Source organism: Macrosteles quadrilineatus, unplaced genomic scaffold (assembly GCF_028750875.1).
Source record: "Macrosteles quadrilineatus isolate MER2022 unplaced genomic scaffold, UCM_ALF_1.0 Scaffold_4__1_contigs__length_99947679, whole genome shotgun sequence".
NCBI lineage: Eukaryota > Metazoa > Arthropoda > Insecta > Hemiptera > Cicadellidae > Macrosteles > Macrosteles quadrilineatus.
Window position 1 is genome coordinate 88171344 of NW_026542597.1, and position 18510 is coordinate 88189853.

At 32.6% G+C, this 18510-nt stretch overlaps 1 protein-coding gene across 2 annotated transcripts in view; it reads left to right on the forward strand.

Moving 5' to 3' along the window:
- The window catches only part of LOC128991781 (high affinity cGMP-specific 3',5'-cyclic phosphodiesterase 9A), a 195746-nt gene that overhangs the window by 91519 nt on the left and 85717 nt on the right, over positions 1 to 18510 (forward strand). For both annotated transcript variants that reach the window (XM_054414967.1, XM_054414968.1), the window contains exons 3-4: positions 4954 to 4988; positions 12812 to 12860. The gene's annotated coding sequence lies outside the window, so the exon portion shown is untranslated. The remainder of the gene's footprint in view (positions 1 to 4953; positions 4989 to 12811; positions 12861 to 18510) is intronic.

Consider the following 18510-nt stretch of genomic DNA (forward strand, 5'->3'; position numbering starts at 1 on the left):
AATCGCCTCTTCCCTATGTGGAAAAACTTCCAAAAACCAGCCTATTGTGAAACTGGAATTTGTATGTTGCTATTCTAATAAAATGAACTTAGATTTTGAAAGTATTACAAAAGCTAAATAAATCAAAATGCTAAGGCTAATTTGTAAAACCTAACATTAATTTTCGTTATGAGTGTAGTGTTAATTAATTACTAATTATAACTTGTTTCAAGTCGTAAACATTAGATTCCATAGATTTAAATAAAGGTACGTTAAGGATCGAGCACAAATCATTTAGTTTTCCAGTTCGAAAGATTTGGATTTAAGTAGTTTTTCAATACTTTCTCGGCCATCGTTGGAACTTTTAATGGATAACAGTGAAAGTTAACTCTTACAAGGTAACTCTCAGAGTTAATAGTAACATTGTTTCACTTGTAAAATTAAAATCTACTCCTGTAAATAAATTTAATTTATTTTCTACTCACAAACTATGAATGTGTAAATTTTGGCAAGGGACAGATATGAATAGTTTTATATCTTGTGAAATTTCTTTGATCAATTAATAAATTTCAGAAGTATGTTTAAATTTTTCTTGCGGATCACAAGGATAATTTTCAAAATGGTGTGTTCGATTTTCTAATATAGTGTGTTCGATTTCGGTTTGAATAAAGGACATGAAACGGTAAACACACCATATAATTGTCTTTTTTTGCTCTAGGAGAATGTTTATAAATAAAGAAGTATGCAGATTCTATGATCATATCTAGATAGAAATTATGGATATGACTATTTCATGGCTACTCGAACAAAGAATATTCGGCTAAGGATGGTAGGTGGTGGTCGATTTCGATTGGACACTCCAATCATCATCAGACCCCATAAGGCAAACGAACTTCAACATATGTTTTAAGTGTTGTAAGAATTTTAAGAATTTTTTTAATGAATTAGTAGTATTAGTTTTGGTAACATGTCATAAAACATAAACTAATGAGATAAAAAACCGGTTAGCTGATATATTTTGTTGAAACATATATACTGTAGTTGTAACAAAAAACTGAATTAGCAAAATCTTAAAACAATAGAAAATGTATAGATCCAAAATACTTAGTAAAAAATAACTACTTGGTATATTTAAATTTATTTTGTGTACAACTACCCTCTGTGAACCAAATGCAGTTACGCCTGCCTTTGAAGCTTATAATTTAACTAATTTCTTGAACACATTTTGCAGATTACAGTATAGAGGTACCCGTAAGTTTATATTTTCTTTTAACCATTCTAGAAAATCTTTGATGTACAGCGACAATTGTTGATGAAAGAGGTTCATTGTCCTCAGCTTAAGTTAAAACAGTACCTTTACAACCCCTAAATTCCTGTATGAGGGTGCGGGCTATTTACTTGTTAAAATGGAGGAATTCTGGTTTGGAGGTGTAAATTCAATTTTCGTCAATCGTCAATGAATTTATTCATGCATTCATTTCAATTAGGTTTGAAGTACACCTTAGGGTTTACATACTAGGAAAAAAATCAAGTTTAACTCAAGGAAAACCTCTCCATATTGGAAAATTCCTCTCAAAACTATACAAGTTATAACATAAAACCCAGTAGTTCAAAGTATATTTTAAGTTGTATGGCCAATTTCAAATATGAAAATAGCACTTAGGTGAGAAGATATTTTCGGCACTGGAGAAATCGAATATATAAACATTCGCCTATAAAATATTTCATTAGTTTTACTTTACAAGTACATTTTGTAGCCAATGCTTGTTTTTTTCCTGAACTGTAAATGTGTCAAATAACACGTCACCACAGATTGTACGTGAGGACCTCTTAGGGTTCTCCTGAAGGGGACAAATCAAGTTGTTTGTTTCAATCTAACGAATTGGCTGCAACATTGACAGCCCCTTTTATCTCCACAACGTTGTTGTGTTCAGTTGTATCTAAGTATAGCTCGGGCCAGTTTAGGTCTATCTATCTATACTATTATAAAGTTGAGGTGGTGTCTGTCTGTGTGGCTGTAACGGCTAAAATACTAAACCAATACAGCCAAAGATTTACCACAAAGATGGTCCATTAGGAACGTCATAGGACCACTCACTTCCTCGAGTTCCCTACGGGCTTCGCCCCGTGGATGTCTGAGGTTTTGAGGTTAGGTTTTCAAAAGTAAATATTGATTGGTCTCCATGGAGTGAGAAAATCCATTATGTTTATCTTTGCTTTGACATTTCAATGTAAACAAAAAGAACTGCCAAATGCTAATTTTACAATTTCAGACAGGTGATCCAAAGAAATTAAATATAGTTTACACAACTATGTGTTAGAATTATTTCATCTTAAACTTTATCATGGATCATATTTATTCTAAACCTATTTCAATAATTATGAAACAGATCTTTCTTCCTGATGCGAAAACATTAAAACAAAATTTATAAAAAAATATGTGGCTCGGCATTTTAAGAAACTAAAATGTATTAAAGAAATATTAAAGATAATATTAAATATTATTGAGGAGATTACGGGAGGAAATTGGTATAGATGATTGACAAGGTAAACTTTAGCCTAATACACCTGATAATCAATCAAAACTTTCCTTCTACTCCGAGGGATTAAAATGACAAGTTTGAAACATTAATTTAGTCAGTAAATTGAATGAAGCATATCTAGTATAAAAAATAATAATACTTGTAATATATTGTGTAATACAACACACAACACAATAAAAAGTGTTTAAAAAGAATAATACTTGTAATATGTTGTGTATTACACAATATACACAATATATTACAAGTATTATTCTTTACCACATATGTTTTATGTGTACATTTATTGACTTGGTGTACACTATTTTATTTAAAAGCTTAACAATTATAACTCTAAAAAGTTCATAACAAGAAAGTGTACAAAAATGCCATTAATTAGTTACTATTTAAAACTTTTTCGTTTATTAATTTTTGTTCCTAGTATGCTTTAAGTAATTATTAAAGGTCGGCAGTAAGAAATGGTCATGAGGTCTAAGTACGTCATAATTCTGCGTCAGTAAAAAAAATTTATTTATCGCAATCCATATTTAATCCAGGCTAAAGGATGTCAAAAAAGTAGTGGAGGTTTTTAGCGGGTTGTAGGATTGGTCTTATAAGTAGTCCCACACTATAAGGCCTGAAAAATATGTTTCAATTTGTGATTAAACCCATGCTATCCTAAGATGAAAACAGTAGGAAAGGACCATAAGATCCTAATTTAACTTCAAAACGTTTATCTCAGCATCTTAAATTAAATCTCTTGACAACATAAAGGACAAATGTACATACTACAAATCAGGTTTGTTGATTTCAAAATAATCAGTATCACAGAGTATAATTCAAATATAAATTATACACGATGGTAATGGTTCACGTTATTCGTAGACTACTACTCTAAGTATTCAATGCAAACGCTTTTACATATTTGATTTTCACTGGAGGTGGAATAAGATGTCGTATCTGTGAAAACACTTCGTTTCACAATGTGAAGTCTGTATTTGATTCAGTCGCGTGACTGGATTAAAAACAAATCAAGTGTTGAAATCCATCCTTACTTACATCGTTTTTCCCCAAAAAGAAATACTAGTTTGTTTGATTTTTTCTAGAACTAATATTAACTCATCTATATTATCAAAAGAGTTTGATGGATTTTTGTGTGCAGAAAATTTACCCCTAAATATTTATTTTTATAGACACATTGGGTATCAATTTAAAGCTCTTATCTTCTAGAAGTGCCTTTTGTGGGTTTGAATGGTATTCCGTGAAAGCCCTTCGTCCTATAGGCTTTTAAAATTTCGTAGTTTGTGCTGAATTCTGTTGTCAATCATCTAAAAATTTTCAAGTTTACATTTGTTACATCAAAACATATGGCCATGATACAATTTTGTTCGTATCCATATGAAAAGGGGGTTATAGTGAGTTCGAGTAAAATGTTGTAATGTTATTTGTATAAAATGTAAAGAAGAAAATGACTGACGTAAGATTTTGTGTTGTGATAGGATTTTGTGTTTTCATAGTATGTTATATTGATATTTTTGGGAATTCAAATAAAATATTGTAATTATTGTAAAATTGTAATTTGTTTCAAATTTAAAGAAGAAAGTTACTTAGGTCATATTTTGTGTTTTCATATTATGTTTCATTGTCAGTTGTAATTTTTTTAAGATACCTCGAAGAGATCGTGCACGCAATGCAAATAATAGGGATATGATGAGAAATAATCGTTTTCACCCTTATCATTTATACATAAAATATATCACGTATTTTTTAGTCATGAAGTGACACAGGTTTCTAGTAGCACTTAAATAAATACCTGTAACGATTAATTTTGATTTTGTACAACTAAATTAATTTGAAATGTATACAATTGAAATTATGGAATCGAATTCAAAGCGAATTAATAACTTTAATGTACTCATAAAGGGTTGCGCTTTTTTGTACTCTTTATTACTATAAAAAAGTATAAACGAAATACTGTGTTTTCAAACACATTTTCAAGAAAGATATTTACGAAAATACTCTAGAATTTGGTCATAAGGGTAAGGGTTTACGTCCTAAACAAACCATTTTGAGAGCACCGAACGTGCAGTGGGAATTGGTTCCTTTCAGGGGGAAAATTGTACGCATACTATGGAAATTGAACGTCCGGTGAAACAAATGACCTTCAAACCTGCCTTCACGTGGAAAATGTGTAGGCAATTTTTCCATGAATAGTAATATTTTTTATAATCTCTCGTGTGTTTAATATATCTTAGTTGTACCATGAGACCCTTGAGCCGTATATGGATCTTTTTTCTGGATCCATTTTTTTACAAAAAAACACATATTGTGCATCAGCGCACTTAAAACCTGAGCGAACATGTAAGACACGTTAAAATAAGCTTCATATTTTTTTTACACTAGGACGAAAAGTCTAGTTGTAACGTATAAATCTATATTAATTTTTTTTTTTCAGAGCATGCTGGTGTTCCGATTGAGTTTGAGATAAAGGTAAGACGAGATGATCCGTTATTAGATGTATACGATCTTTTCCTAGGACCCTAGGCTTCAACCAGGATTTTTTCCACGTTGTTTTAGGCTGGTTTTGGGGTTGTCTTAGGGCACTTTAGGTTGTCTTAGGGTACTTTAGGTTGTCTTAGGGTACTTTAGGTTGTCTTAGGGTACATTAGGTTGTCTTAGTGTACTTTAGGTTGTCTTAGGTGAGTGAGCTGGTCTAGTGGTAGAGCGCGGGGTTTTGGTACCCGAGGTCCAGGGTTCAAATCCTGCCAATCACCAATGGATTTTATCTGAGTAATGCCGCAACCCACTAGGACTAGCCTAAAGTAAACTGTTAACAGTTCCAGGCTAGAACTGGTGTCCTATGGGTTGTGGCAATATTCACATTGAATTTAGTTTTTTTTAAGGGGAGATACTTTTGACTTTATATTTTTGGAAGACTTCTCCGTAAGTACATTGTATTGAATAATTTCACATCTTCAAATATCTCTGATGGCTAAATAAATAAGACATTAAGATATAGGCTATTTAGGCCTACAGCTATAAATATAGAACAAATCCATGTGTATTGTGTTAGGTTGACAATTTTTACCAACTGAGAGTTATTAAGTAACTCATCACTTTACCAAGTCTACTTGTTAACTAAGTACCAAGTTTACACAGCTACAGTTTGGCCACATTAAACAATGAGATGGATTATTACTTCCTCGTTTCCAGTTTCACTTAACGGCCACAAACTTAGCCATTACTTGCTGAGTAAATGTAACTTGTGATAGCCAAGATTATATGGCTGAGTCGATCACTTGTTTGGTATTTAGTTAGCATTTATAGTACAAAGTGTGTTTATCTTTTTTTTTGTCAACGCCAGAAGCATTTCACAAGAGAGTCACGAGAGAATAAATGTTTAGTGGATGTGCCGGAGATTGAACCCGTCCCTCCCGCACCGAAGTCCGAGACGCTAACCACTAGGCTAGCAACACAACCAACCTTTTCAGTTTTTCCTTTTAGTTTCTCAATATGGGTCATAAATTGTTAAAAATATATCATAGCATGTATAACTGACTAGCCGTTTCTGTAGGGCCAAATCAAAACAACAACCATCCATGTTCATCGTATATATCCGTTCCTGGTCTAGTGGTAGATATTTGTTGGACTATTCTATCTAATTTGTATTCAAAATCACCCAAAAATTAATCATTAACACATTTTCGGTAAATGTATAAATCCGTACATTGGGTTTTGGTCAGCTACAGTGTTATAGAATGTCTTGAGGGCTTTGACTAAAAGGAAGATTTAATCCCTTACAATGGTATACTTCATTTTTTGGTCAACTCATGTGTTATATTAAAATATTTATGTAAATTAATTTCTCAATGGGATCTAATGTTTTTCTTCTTTTTGAATAACTTGTTCATTGTGGGTGGCTTTATCCCGAAACAGGTACACTCAGAACCAAACCCATGGATCAGTTTTGAGGTTTGCCTTTTGAGGCTTGCAATATCATTAGACTAATTGCAGAAACCTATAGAGCTTAAATGGACTTATTGCGAAGCCCAAACACTATAGATGATTTAAACAGTTGTATTATGAGTCACCGAAAAACTGAGACCTTAACTTAATGTTTTGAAATTTCTATTTTAACAACGGAGCATATAGTATAGAACTAATTTGTAAATATTTTCAACGCGAACAAGGTTAAATATAGTATGAAACTTGTAATTTAAGAAAGCTCTATTTGACAATCCAAAAATAAATGTCCTAAAATCTTCGTTTTTTGTGCTGGTTATCTTAAAATAGTACAACTGTATGTAGTAGTCTAGAATAGTCTTGCAAGAGATGGCAGGTAGAAACATTGAAAACGTATGTTATCATTAATATTGGGATCTTTTGAAAAAGTTATCTGTGAAACGATTATCTATGATTTATCTGTTTTGATTTATCAGCAAGAATTACATGGTGTATGCAATGAACTTGAATATTAGGAATTCAAGGTTACAAATAATGTTTAACACACAGCTATGTTTTATGTCTGTATGTTTTGACAGCTAGGATAATCAACTTAAATTAATTCTTATCTAAAAGACGTACAGTTTAAAGCATCCCGAACCATCAAGTGACAGCATTTTTCAGTGAAAGGTTATTGGTGTTTATTAGTATTGGAACCTGGAGCTCTTTAAAATACATCGTGCACTTTAAACCCTACTCCAGCTGTGCTTCACGGCTACAGAAGATCTTTATCCCACAGGCAACGTCGGACTCCCGGCCAGATTACTGTTATTACCATAGCAACAGGTTGGCCTGTGCGACGTTGCCACATTAACTTTGCAGCCTTGTATGAAATTAGACTATGATATAAGTATCATGGGTAAGCCTTAGCACATTGATAAGGCCACAGAAAGTTACCAGTCTCGAACCAGTAATGCCTGTCTTACCAGTCTGTGCTCTATATGATGGTACCTGACTCCGGACTCTCTGCCTAGGGACTGCCTAATGGTTTAAGACCCTAGTCAGTCATAGGTAGATGAAGAGTCAGGAGACAAGTTCCATTGTACATACTATAACGGGCTACCACTGATCAACTCTGTTTGGTAAGTCCAGGAAATATCAAGTTGTTAAAACAACAAAATGGAAGAAAAATATTAAAGCTTAAGGACTGTAAATTCCAAACATGAGAGTTGTATTGTAAATTTGTAAATCACAAACATTTCCGATACGAACCGAGTCGATTCAAGTGGTACTTTATTCAAGTAAGGTTTTAAGTACAGTACTACGTATCGGTCCGACATTTTCGAGTAACAACTCAGCTAAGTTAGAGCTGTATCCAATTCAAAGTTGCGAAGAAATTTTCCAAGTTCAGTCATTCGATACAGGAGGTCTTACACTTCTATGATTTATCCAATTACAAAGTTTATAAACTTTCTCAAAACACGGCTCAGTATGTATCATTCCCTGGAAAAGAAATGTAGTTTGACAGTTTGAAATGAGGTTTAAATTATACTTTGGTTGAGTTTTGATTATATTATTGATTCACAGAAATTATAATTGGTGTTTTTCGAAATTAAGTGGAAAACTATTTGGTCTTCATTTGAACCACATGTCCTTAACCATTGGGATTATATGGGTGGTGGGTGTTTAATTGTATTTTTCACCACACTGTGATGTTTTTAGCGGTTTTAGATACGTTATTTGGTGGCTGAAAGTTACGTTATGCTGGCCATGTATGACCATTTTATGGTCGCCATTTCATAAGAAAGTATAAAGTAAAGTATGCCAGCTGTTATCGTTATTTGGGGACCGAGCAGGTTTTTACATCCCTAGGGCCGCAAAATCAGCTGCCCGCTTACTTACTTAAAACATGAATGCATATTAAATACACAATCAGTATCCAGCACTGCAATAGAATTGTTTTACTGTATTATCACCGTTGCCTAGCAACTATTTATTTTTATTTTTGCTGATTCCTCAAATTATATCTTCACATAACCTTAAATTTTTAGTTGTGTTGACTATCAGTGTGCGTTATTATAGTGGTGAATAGTGGTAATAGGGTATAGTGTGGAGAAAAATAGCGTTCGTACCACGGACCGAAATGGTTTTGCAGCTCTCGATCGATTTAAGTTCTCGACTTCGTCAATGAATACAAACCACTTCGTCTGGAACTTAAAAACTATCTTGAGATACATTTCAAAAGAGATTGTATTCAATACAGTACATTTATAATACATATTAAATTTTTAAGCTATTCAACTTGCTTAAATCCATTCAATTTTGGATCTTACACTTATAAATTATACATGAAACGAATTGCATAGCATCGATTTGCAATTTGAACCAAAGAACAAAATATATAGTACCATTGACTATATATACCTATACGCGAAGTAATAGTAAAAACTCCGTTGAAGCACAGATATAATATCAGGTTTGTATAAATGTGGAAGTCTGCAAACCTCATTACAATGGTTTGTTTGAGAAGATCGCTGTCGGTGGTTCGTTAAAATTATTTCGTGGTGATTGTATGTTTCCGAGAGGTAGCGGATTCTCGCCCTTAAAATTTTGTCTCCTGGATCTGTTCTTTTACTCTTTAGAATAGAAAGAAAGACTAAGCAATAAGCATGATTGTCTAGTAATAGTGCTAACTAGATAATCAGAACGTAGTCGATCTGATTTTGGAAAACTGTAGATTTTGAAGGTTCAACTATTGATCCAGCTGTCCATTATTGAACTTGTAATTAGAAACAGCTGGTCAAGCAAAGCTACAAAATCATCTCACTCTATTCTCTGTATCATAACCTCCTTAAATGGCCTTGGCTGTGGCGTTGGTGTGGCAACGTCGCACCGGCCTGTTGCCATGGTAATAACAGTAATAACGTATAAATATTGCGCAGACGCTCCATTATGAATAAACGCCAACAGCTGTTTCGGTAGGCCGAATATGCAGTGTTGCCAACTTTGTCTCGCCGCGGCCTTGAAATAGAAGAAGCCATTATTGATAAACACAGATTATTCTTAGATCATATTGGGGCATTTACCTCATGCACTACCTAACCATGCCTTTACCATGGATACCATGCATTTACCTAACTTTGTAACCTGTTCTCCCTCAAACTCTGTAAATATTTTGACAAACTTATTTTCTATCATAGTTAAAACATACAATTTTGATGGTGAATTAGGCATATGTAGGCATTCCATTTACTTAGAGCCAGTAGTTTACTAAGATTAAATAATCCTTAACACATTCAATTGAGCTCTTCTCAAACCAGTTTAAGATTTCTTTCCATATATTTGGTGTAATTTTACCAAATCCACAGCTTCACAACTGTTCTGTTTTTAAAACCAAAGTGTAAGAGACAATTGTAAAATCCATGCAAACATATTTAGTGGATATTTGCACTGAAGCGTGACCTGAATAAACCATGCAGTAAAATGGCCTTCGAACGATACAAAACAATGAAAATTCTATTTAATCCAATGATTTAGTTCAAAGAGAACAAACAAAGTTGATCAACGTCCTACAGATTGTGTTTCTATTGAATTTTTATTTTTTAAGTTTTCAATATTTAATATTTTCTCAACTCATCAAATTATATAATTTTTAACTACCTCTAGTAAGCGTTTACAGTACTAATCATGTCTTTTCCTGGATTTTAAAATGACAATTTTGTTTTTTAAACCCAATTTTTTTATGACAAGAAACAAATACACGTCTATTTCGAGCCAAGTTAACATCTTGAATAAATAACCCACAGTCTGTCGGAAAGTTTCTTCACGAAGAGAATATTGGTAAGACTGATCCGCAAGAATAAGCTTCTTACCTTAATGGTCTATTCGGTCAAATATTACACGTTGCCTTTAAACACCTTCAATAAACGGAAATCCTCCTAGTTTATGACCTTAATATCCTTCAAAACTTGTTTATTAAGAATACTAGCTTGAATTTATCGTTTAAAAATGAAGGTGCAGTATTCTGCTCTTTTAGTGGATAAAAAGTTCTCTAAATTCAGAGAACAGTCCCCTCGCTTTATATATATATTAGCAATCCTATTTAGCTTAAAATTTGGCCGTATCTCTGGGTCATGGCATTATTTTATAAGTTAATATACATTATTGACCTTATATTAAATACGGGTCTTCAAAATATTTAAAAGTATACCAAAAATTGTTCAATTATTAAGAAATGTATATAGATAAATCATCTCATGACAGAAGGCAGACTAGAGAACCTTACTCCAAACAAAAGTGTTTTATAGCAAACAAGAAGATTTTACGTTGGATTCTAAATGTTATATGTACATCACTTTATAAACTTCCACCATTTTTTACCATACTTTTTGTAATTTTAAAGAAAATACTGTTTTCTTTTGTGCGTTTTAACGCCCTTGGCAATTTTGAACTTTTATCACAGTCCAAATATTTGGCAAGTTACCACAGAGAAGTACCTAACAAAATTAAAATTGCACCGTAGTTATTTTGGAGTTTTCAGTGTCATGTATTTGAATTGGAAGAAATACATGCGCATAGTGGATGAAATACAATCACAAACAACTCATGCTTGTCGAGAAGGAAAACCAGAAAGGAACCTCATTATAACAATATGTTAGCGAAGTTTCTGTCTGTAGCTTCATTAAAGTACACTAAGGAGTTGATTGTGTATTGTGCAATCGATTTATAAATTAGTTAAGTGTTTAAATTACTTTTTGATACGTTATAGCATTTTATATATTTCATTTATTTCATGAAACACTTCCCCCCTAGCATTTTATTTATTTCAAACAGTTCGCTTTCAAAGATCCAGTGATGCTTACCATCTTTTTTGAACAATTTATTGCAAGTTTTAATTTAACAGCTGATCCTTCAATTGAATTTTGATTCCAATGAGATGGTTGATTTTTCAACTTGTTCCAACAAAACAAAATGTTACTGTAGATTTTCTAGCATAGTTGCCGTGCACTACCACCAATAATTCTAGCTCATTGTTGCAATTTCTTTTATCATCTAGTCCACGAAATTGAAAAAAATGTGTTAAAAGGTACTAATTACGTGTCTAGCGACTGAAGCACAGGAATCTGGTCGTAGAGTTTTTGGTTCGATCCCCGCTAATCACGAATCATGTTTAATAGTGTCCGAGTGGTTTGTAGCCTATTTTCGCACTGAAGGTGGATGTATAAAGTACAAAAAATACTTCTTACGAATGACTGGCTCTGTTATAGATCTCCTTTCATGAAATGTCTACATTCCAATGTGTTTTATAGGCATTTGTATTTCAAAATATCCTACTTTTCTCTACAAAAGTTTTACGTACGTCGGGTTCCCTCTTCGCTCGGCAAGTTTTCCAATCAGGTCAAGTTGGGAAGCAGTTGCCAAGTCTTAGAGGCAGTTGCTACAACTTGCGTCGTTACCTGTAAATTGTTCGTCTGCCACTCCATCGTCTGTCACAGTGTTTGAGGAAATGTGTAATAAATAAACTGTGGATGGTTTCATCAAACTTAAACTTTAATTAGATGTAAGTTTTTTAGTTCATTTGGCTTAGAAGTGTCTATAAGTTTTCGAGGTTTTAAAATGTCGTGGGCAGTTGAGAAATTTAAATTGTGATGCAGATAAATTCATGCAAAACGAATTTTCGTGAGATTTGTTTTAATCCTTTTACATTTTTGTAGATGTGTGGGCTATCAACTCCGTCTCCCTCTTGCTGTATAGTTTGAGAAACAATCCTTCAAAATAGATAAGACTTTTCAGAATTTGGTAATTTGCATAATTTTATCACAACTTTTTTTCTTACTGAACTTTTTTTATTACTTGGATTGACTACCATTCAGCTCAATCTACGTTGAAAAAAAACTTAGCTATGTGCTTGAAAATCGACCTTCTGAAATACATATTTCATGTAGGCTTAAACTATTTTAAAACTCTACTACTCCTGTATTCTTTCATTCATGTACGTATAATGTCTGTAATGATGATTAATTAATTGAAATATTGATTGACATTAGTTACACAAAAACAAAGGTTAAACTCAATTTTAATTAGTTGCTACTAGCTTTACCTTCAGAATAAAATGTATCACTTATTTTGATTATGTCCATGCTACATGATACATTGAAATTGATAAGAGAAATATTAAAACTCACCCTATGTGCTCAGTCTCCTTTTATCTATGGTACTACACAGCAAAGTAAATTTAGACTATATTAAGCTGAAGGATTACTCTATAAGATGTTGGGCTCTGGGTTATTCAATAAGCTAAATGAGGAGTAAGGTGGAGTTTTATTTATGACACTTTATGACACATTTAAACAATTTTTTAACTGTTTCAGGATCACAAATGCCACCATTGTGCAGACAAATAACCACGTTTAACTGAAGGTAAGCTCCTTCTTACATGATTAGACTATTATCAAGAATAACTTAAACCGTAGTGTGTCCAGTTATAACTTCCTATAAATTGAAACTTTGGCAAAATCGAACAACCTTCTTGTAATATAAAAATAGACCTCCGACCACATGGACCTGTCAACGTCAGCTGGTTCTTAAGTAAAACCAAACAACCAAAGTAACGTTGTAATATCTGATGTCAAGATGTCAATCTTTATCGAATCTCTTTTGTGCTTCTTTGAAACACCGAGGAAGTTTACTTTCGTTTTAGCAATACAACTTTTTATAACTCTAAGCACAGGTTTTAAAGTGCCCTTTCTTTAGTTTATGAAAGATTTTGTTAGTAAAAATATTTTCACTAATATTAGTTATGGTTGGAAGTGGTATAAAATAAAAACAATCAGAATTTCTTTTAGTTTTCTTTTGGAATACTAAACCGCTTAAAAGGTTTTGTAATATTTATAATCTTAAGAACAATAACTTAACCATGAAGGCTCATCTTTTGGTTACCAAGTTCTTGGAGATAGACAGGGGCGGTTTCAGGGGGGGCTGGGAGGGATATTTCCCCCCCAAATATTTTATATTTTATTAGCTAACATAAATACTATTAGCTTGAGCATATTTTAGAGCTCAAATACTTATAAATATACGTTTTTAGGCTTTAAAATCCACATTTTTATGGGGGCCCTAACCTTCTTTTTTGGGGGGATATTCCATACCCCCAGACCCCCCGGTGGTCATCCCACCCCCGAAATTAAATCCTGGGACCATCACTGAAGATAGATATGAAGAGCGATAAAAATAAAAATACAACATATACATGCTTGATGCTTATAATTTGTGGAATCCTAGTTGTTAATCGCCTTTAAATATGTATTGACATTCGAAAATAGTTGTATTTTCTAGGAAGGTACTTTGACCAACAATATTACTGTAGAAATATTTGTCTAACAACATACCACCGACACACATCTATACATACAACACAACACACACACATGTAACATATTCCGACTATTGCTTTACTTATCTGTTGTAGTTTCTTATGTTTTACATTGTTAATTGATTCTTGCTATAAACATATTCATTTAATGGTAATAAAAAATGTGATTCTGATTTATTATAAGATTTAATTTTGTTTAAAGTATTAATCTAATAGCTTTAAACTTGAAGTGTGTTACTAACCTAGTGGTTTGATGCCACTTTACCATTCATATTACAAATATTCAAGAGTTTTGGACCAATCCTATCAAAGGTGTTTGACATTTACTCTGACTAAATTATACTGTCATTTTGGCGTTGAGTGTATACACACTGGTGTTTACACTTACAAAGTAGACAAATAAACAAGTTCAAATGCTTAAAAGTAATTAAAACTTTTTTAACCCAATCAAAATACTCTACACCGATCCAAATAGTTTAAAACTAATTGCAATCTAGAGACGATCGATTTTATCCAACTAACAATAGAAACCGACCGTTTCTGTTGCCATAGTACTAAAAACTACTCCTCTTGATTGCGCAGATAACAATCCAATTCATCCACTACAAACCGGATTGTATCAGGGTACTTCAACACTAAAACCACTTGCTTGAACACTACAACTGCTGAGCTTTGTGATAAGCTAGTGCATTGGATTGCAGTGCAATGTGGTAATACTTTGGTTAAACTACCCTTAAGGATCTGTGGTTGAGTCTAGTTATCTTAAGTTGAACTCGCAATGAATCGGGCCGTCACAAACAACCTGTAAATCATGTAAATTTATAGTATTGAATTTGTATTTAAACAGGTCCATGTTAGAAGATACACACTACATTAATGCTAATATATATATGTACTACTGGCCAAATAAATAATTAATGAGGATTCCTGACTTCAGGGTTACGCTAAGCTCTTTTTTATAATTTTTTTTTAGCGGAATATTTTTTACAAAAATCTATATTTCTCCAAATAGAGCCATGATCTGCGTTTACATCTTCCAATATTTGGTCTACAAACCTTGCTATTATAGTCCTCGCCACCCTAAGTTGAGGCAGGCAAAGGCCGCACTAGATACACGCCGTGCGGCCTTTGGCTGCCTCAACTTAGGGTGGCGAGGACTATAGTATAATAATTTAAATCGCTGTATTAAATCGCTTCTCTTTCTAAGCTTATATATAATTTAAACCAAAAAATGTAAGTGAAAACCAAGTTTGAGGCATACGGCAGCAACTACATATTAGTCAAAACTTATACGTTTATTATTTACGAAAGACTCTATGCCAACATGTACGTTTACCAGCAACTCTATCCTTATAGATAACGAAGAAACTAACTGTTTATTTCAACATTATAAATTAATTAACAATTAATTATTCTTTTCCCTGAGCAAACAACTATTTTTGTCAGCGTCGTTTTTCCGTGAAGGCCTAACACTCTTTCTACCCCTATGTATGTTTCATGTGAACATAATTTTCATTTAGAAACATACCAAAGATTAAAACAAAACACAACTAAGCTTTGCTAAGTTTTATTCGAGCCACAAAATGTGATTAATGCAATAAACGATGTGGTTGGAAGGTTATTGCGTGGTAAAGCAGGCACTAAAGCACCGACTAAGCCTCGCCTAATGGTGTGGCTACATCGAGTATAATAAGGTTGGATAAATTTGTCTTGTGAATTTAAAACAGTTCCTTACTGTATATATTAAATAGTAGTAAAAATCTAATTTCGTATTTATGCTTCATTTGTTTTATAGAATTACTAGCTGCTGTACCCATGCTTTGCAACGAGAAGAGGACACAAAATAGAAACATTTTGATCTTTACATTTGTTTTATAAAGAAGTTACACATCCACTAACGCTTTTAGAAACAAAATTCGGCTGCCCTTTAGTATCCATTGACATAAATAAAAAACATATTCTATAATGAAGTTTTATATTAAATGTAATAGTACTGCACCCTGTTGGTAAACCTTATAACATGTTAATGCTATTTAATATCATAAAACCAACTTAAACAGCTGACAAAATGCGTTTATTCCTTTTAAATATGAATACTCATAAGGTTAACATGGGAAACTCCAGAGCCACTGGGGCGGAGCCCGAAAGGACTTTTGAGATAAGAATGCGTCTACATGTTGAATGCAAGCTATCATCACACCAAATTTTAGCCCAATCCGACCAGTATTTTTTGCGTTTACTTGTCACAAACATACATACATCCATACATCCAAACTTTCTCATTTATAATATTAGTAGGACTGTGCTTGATACTGTGCTCTAGGCCTATGTCCAAATTGGCGTTCTAAATTGTTACTTATACAGAATTGTTTTAATAAAATCAGTTATGTGAATATCAGTTTTAGTTTCTTAACACTCTGTAGAGGTAATAGTTGGTGTACCTAGTTTTACGCATACGTATATAGGTACACCATATATAGTTATACGTATATTTTCCTTATATTTAAGAATAATACCTTGTACCTAACGTTCAGGCGACTAAATTATTTGTGAGGAGGACAATGCTTTAAAACTATTTTCATGTATCTTAATCTTTTACTAAGCTTTTATCTATCTATTAAGGTTTTATCTATCTATACTATTATAAAACTGAGGTGGTGTCTGTCTGTCTGTCTGTACAGCTGCCACGACATAAATACTAAACTGATACACCCCAAATTAAGCACAAAGATGGTCCACATATCTAGGAATATCATAGGCATATTCACTTCCCAGAGTTCCTCTCGGGCTACGCTCCTTGGATGACCAAAGTTTTGAGGTGAGTTTTTCAAAAGTAAATAATAATTGGTTTCCATGGAATCATTAGAAAATTCACAATATGTTTACCTTTGCGTTTTAATTTTAATTTAAACAGTCAGAACTGCTAAATGATTGTTTCACAATTTCAGACAGCTGATCCAAACAAATTGAATAAAATATTTTACACAACAAAACATGAGGTAGGTTTATTTATGCCATTGATTATGGAAAATTATAACAGTAGACAATTACAAGGAAGGTAATAATTTTTTGTTTAGATTTGTTTGCTCTTTGTTTATAAATTTGAAGTACTTAACAAATGTTTGGATTAGGCTGTATACTACATCTTCCTGTTGCGAAGCAAGGGTACAGCAACTATTCTGTATTATTTTTAAATATATATTATATAAAATGTATTTCAATTATATATAAGGGATATTAAATGTAAAAAAACGATCACGTAAATTTTTTACAGACAGATTTATCAAAGTACGCTTTTCTGCATTTAATTTTAAAACGAACTTGCATTGTAAATTGAAAAATTTACATTACGTGCTATTGGTTGTTACCAGGGGATTTATTTAAGTGGTGAAGTATTATTAAGGATTTTATGTCGTTAATAAATTAATTAGACAAAGTAAAACGTTCTACAATATTTAAATGGTCAAAGGAGACTTGGAAAACAAACTATAATTTTTCCCAAGTATTTAGGGTACTCCCATAAGGGTATAGTTATCATTTAACTATGACTAGGTACACAGTAAACCACAGTATACGCCCTATGTCACATCGCCAAAGCCCGAACAGCTGATTAAATGTGATCAGTTATTGGCAAGCTGTCTGAAGCGTTAGTGGCAAGGCCCAGATGAAATTTGATGTTCACCTAAAATGTGGCTTGGTTTCCAAGTATGTTATTACATTATACAGTACAGAGACATTTTCTGTACTAGATTATTAATAAGGAGTTATTTTGATGGCGTGAAAGAGTTGGGTTTTTTATACAATAAAACATCTTGGTGTTTATTTTCCATTGTTACTTTCTCCCATCTATAACTACATTCTATCTTTACTCTAGATTATTTAGTTTTTTTTCTTATTGGATACCGATCATATTCTTGTTTAACTTAATTAATTTACATATTTTTTACTACATAAACAAGAATAATGTGTTATACTAACTATCTTCTGTTTATGCTTCGATACTGCGTTTTTTACTTTATGTCGTTTTATTCCACAAGTATCGATGATTTTAGGATTTGCTATTTGTTGGATGAAAACTCTCATCCATCATAAGCTCATCATAAGCTCTTAATATATTTGAAATGTACTGAATGTTTAGCAATAAAATTGGTAGTATTAATTCTATGCTAGAAATGGAAAATATATTGTTGTTATCACAAATGAATTTATCGGAAATGTATATCTTAACATTTTTCTTGGTGTTAAACTCGTAATTTATAACTCAAAATTTACTTTTTGCTTCAATTTTGGTTTAGTTCACGTTTCATATATCATTGTACATAAAAGCGAATGTTTCCTGTACAAAACTTTAATCTATGAGGTCTTTTGCCTTACCATTGTTTATGTTACGTTTAGTACATCGCTTGTGTTTACGAAATAATTTATTCTAGTTTCCTCATTTTACACAAAGTACCACGACTCAATTACCCGGCAAATTTAAGGGTAATACGCACTAATTGCCGGATTACGAAGGCCATAAAAGTTTTTTATGATTATGAACAATTTCATACACATTTGGACCTAATGTTTTAATTTATTAGTAACTATATTTACACGTTGTAGGTGTAGCCACAATAATGGCATCGCCAAGTAAACTTGTAGCAAACAGTAGGTAGTAAAGAGAGGAGGTAATAGCTGCTATTATGTTGGCTGTGAACA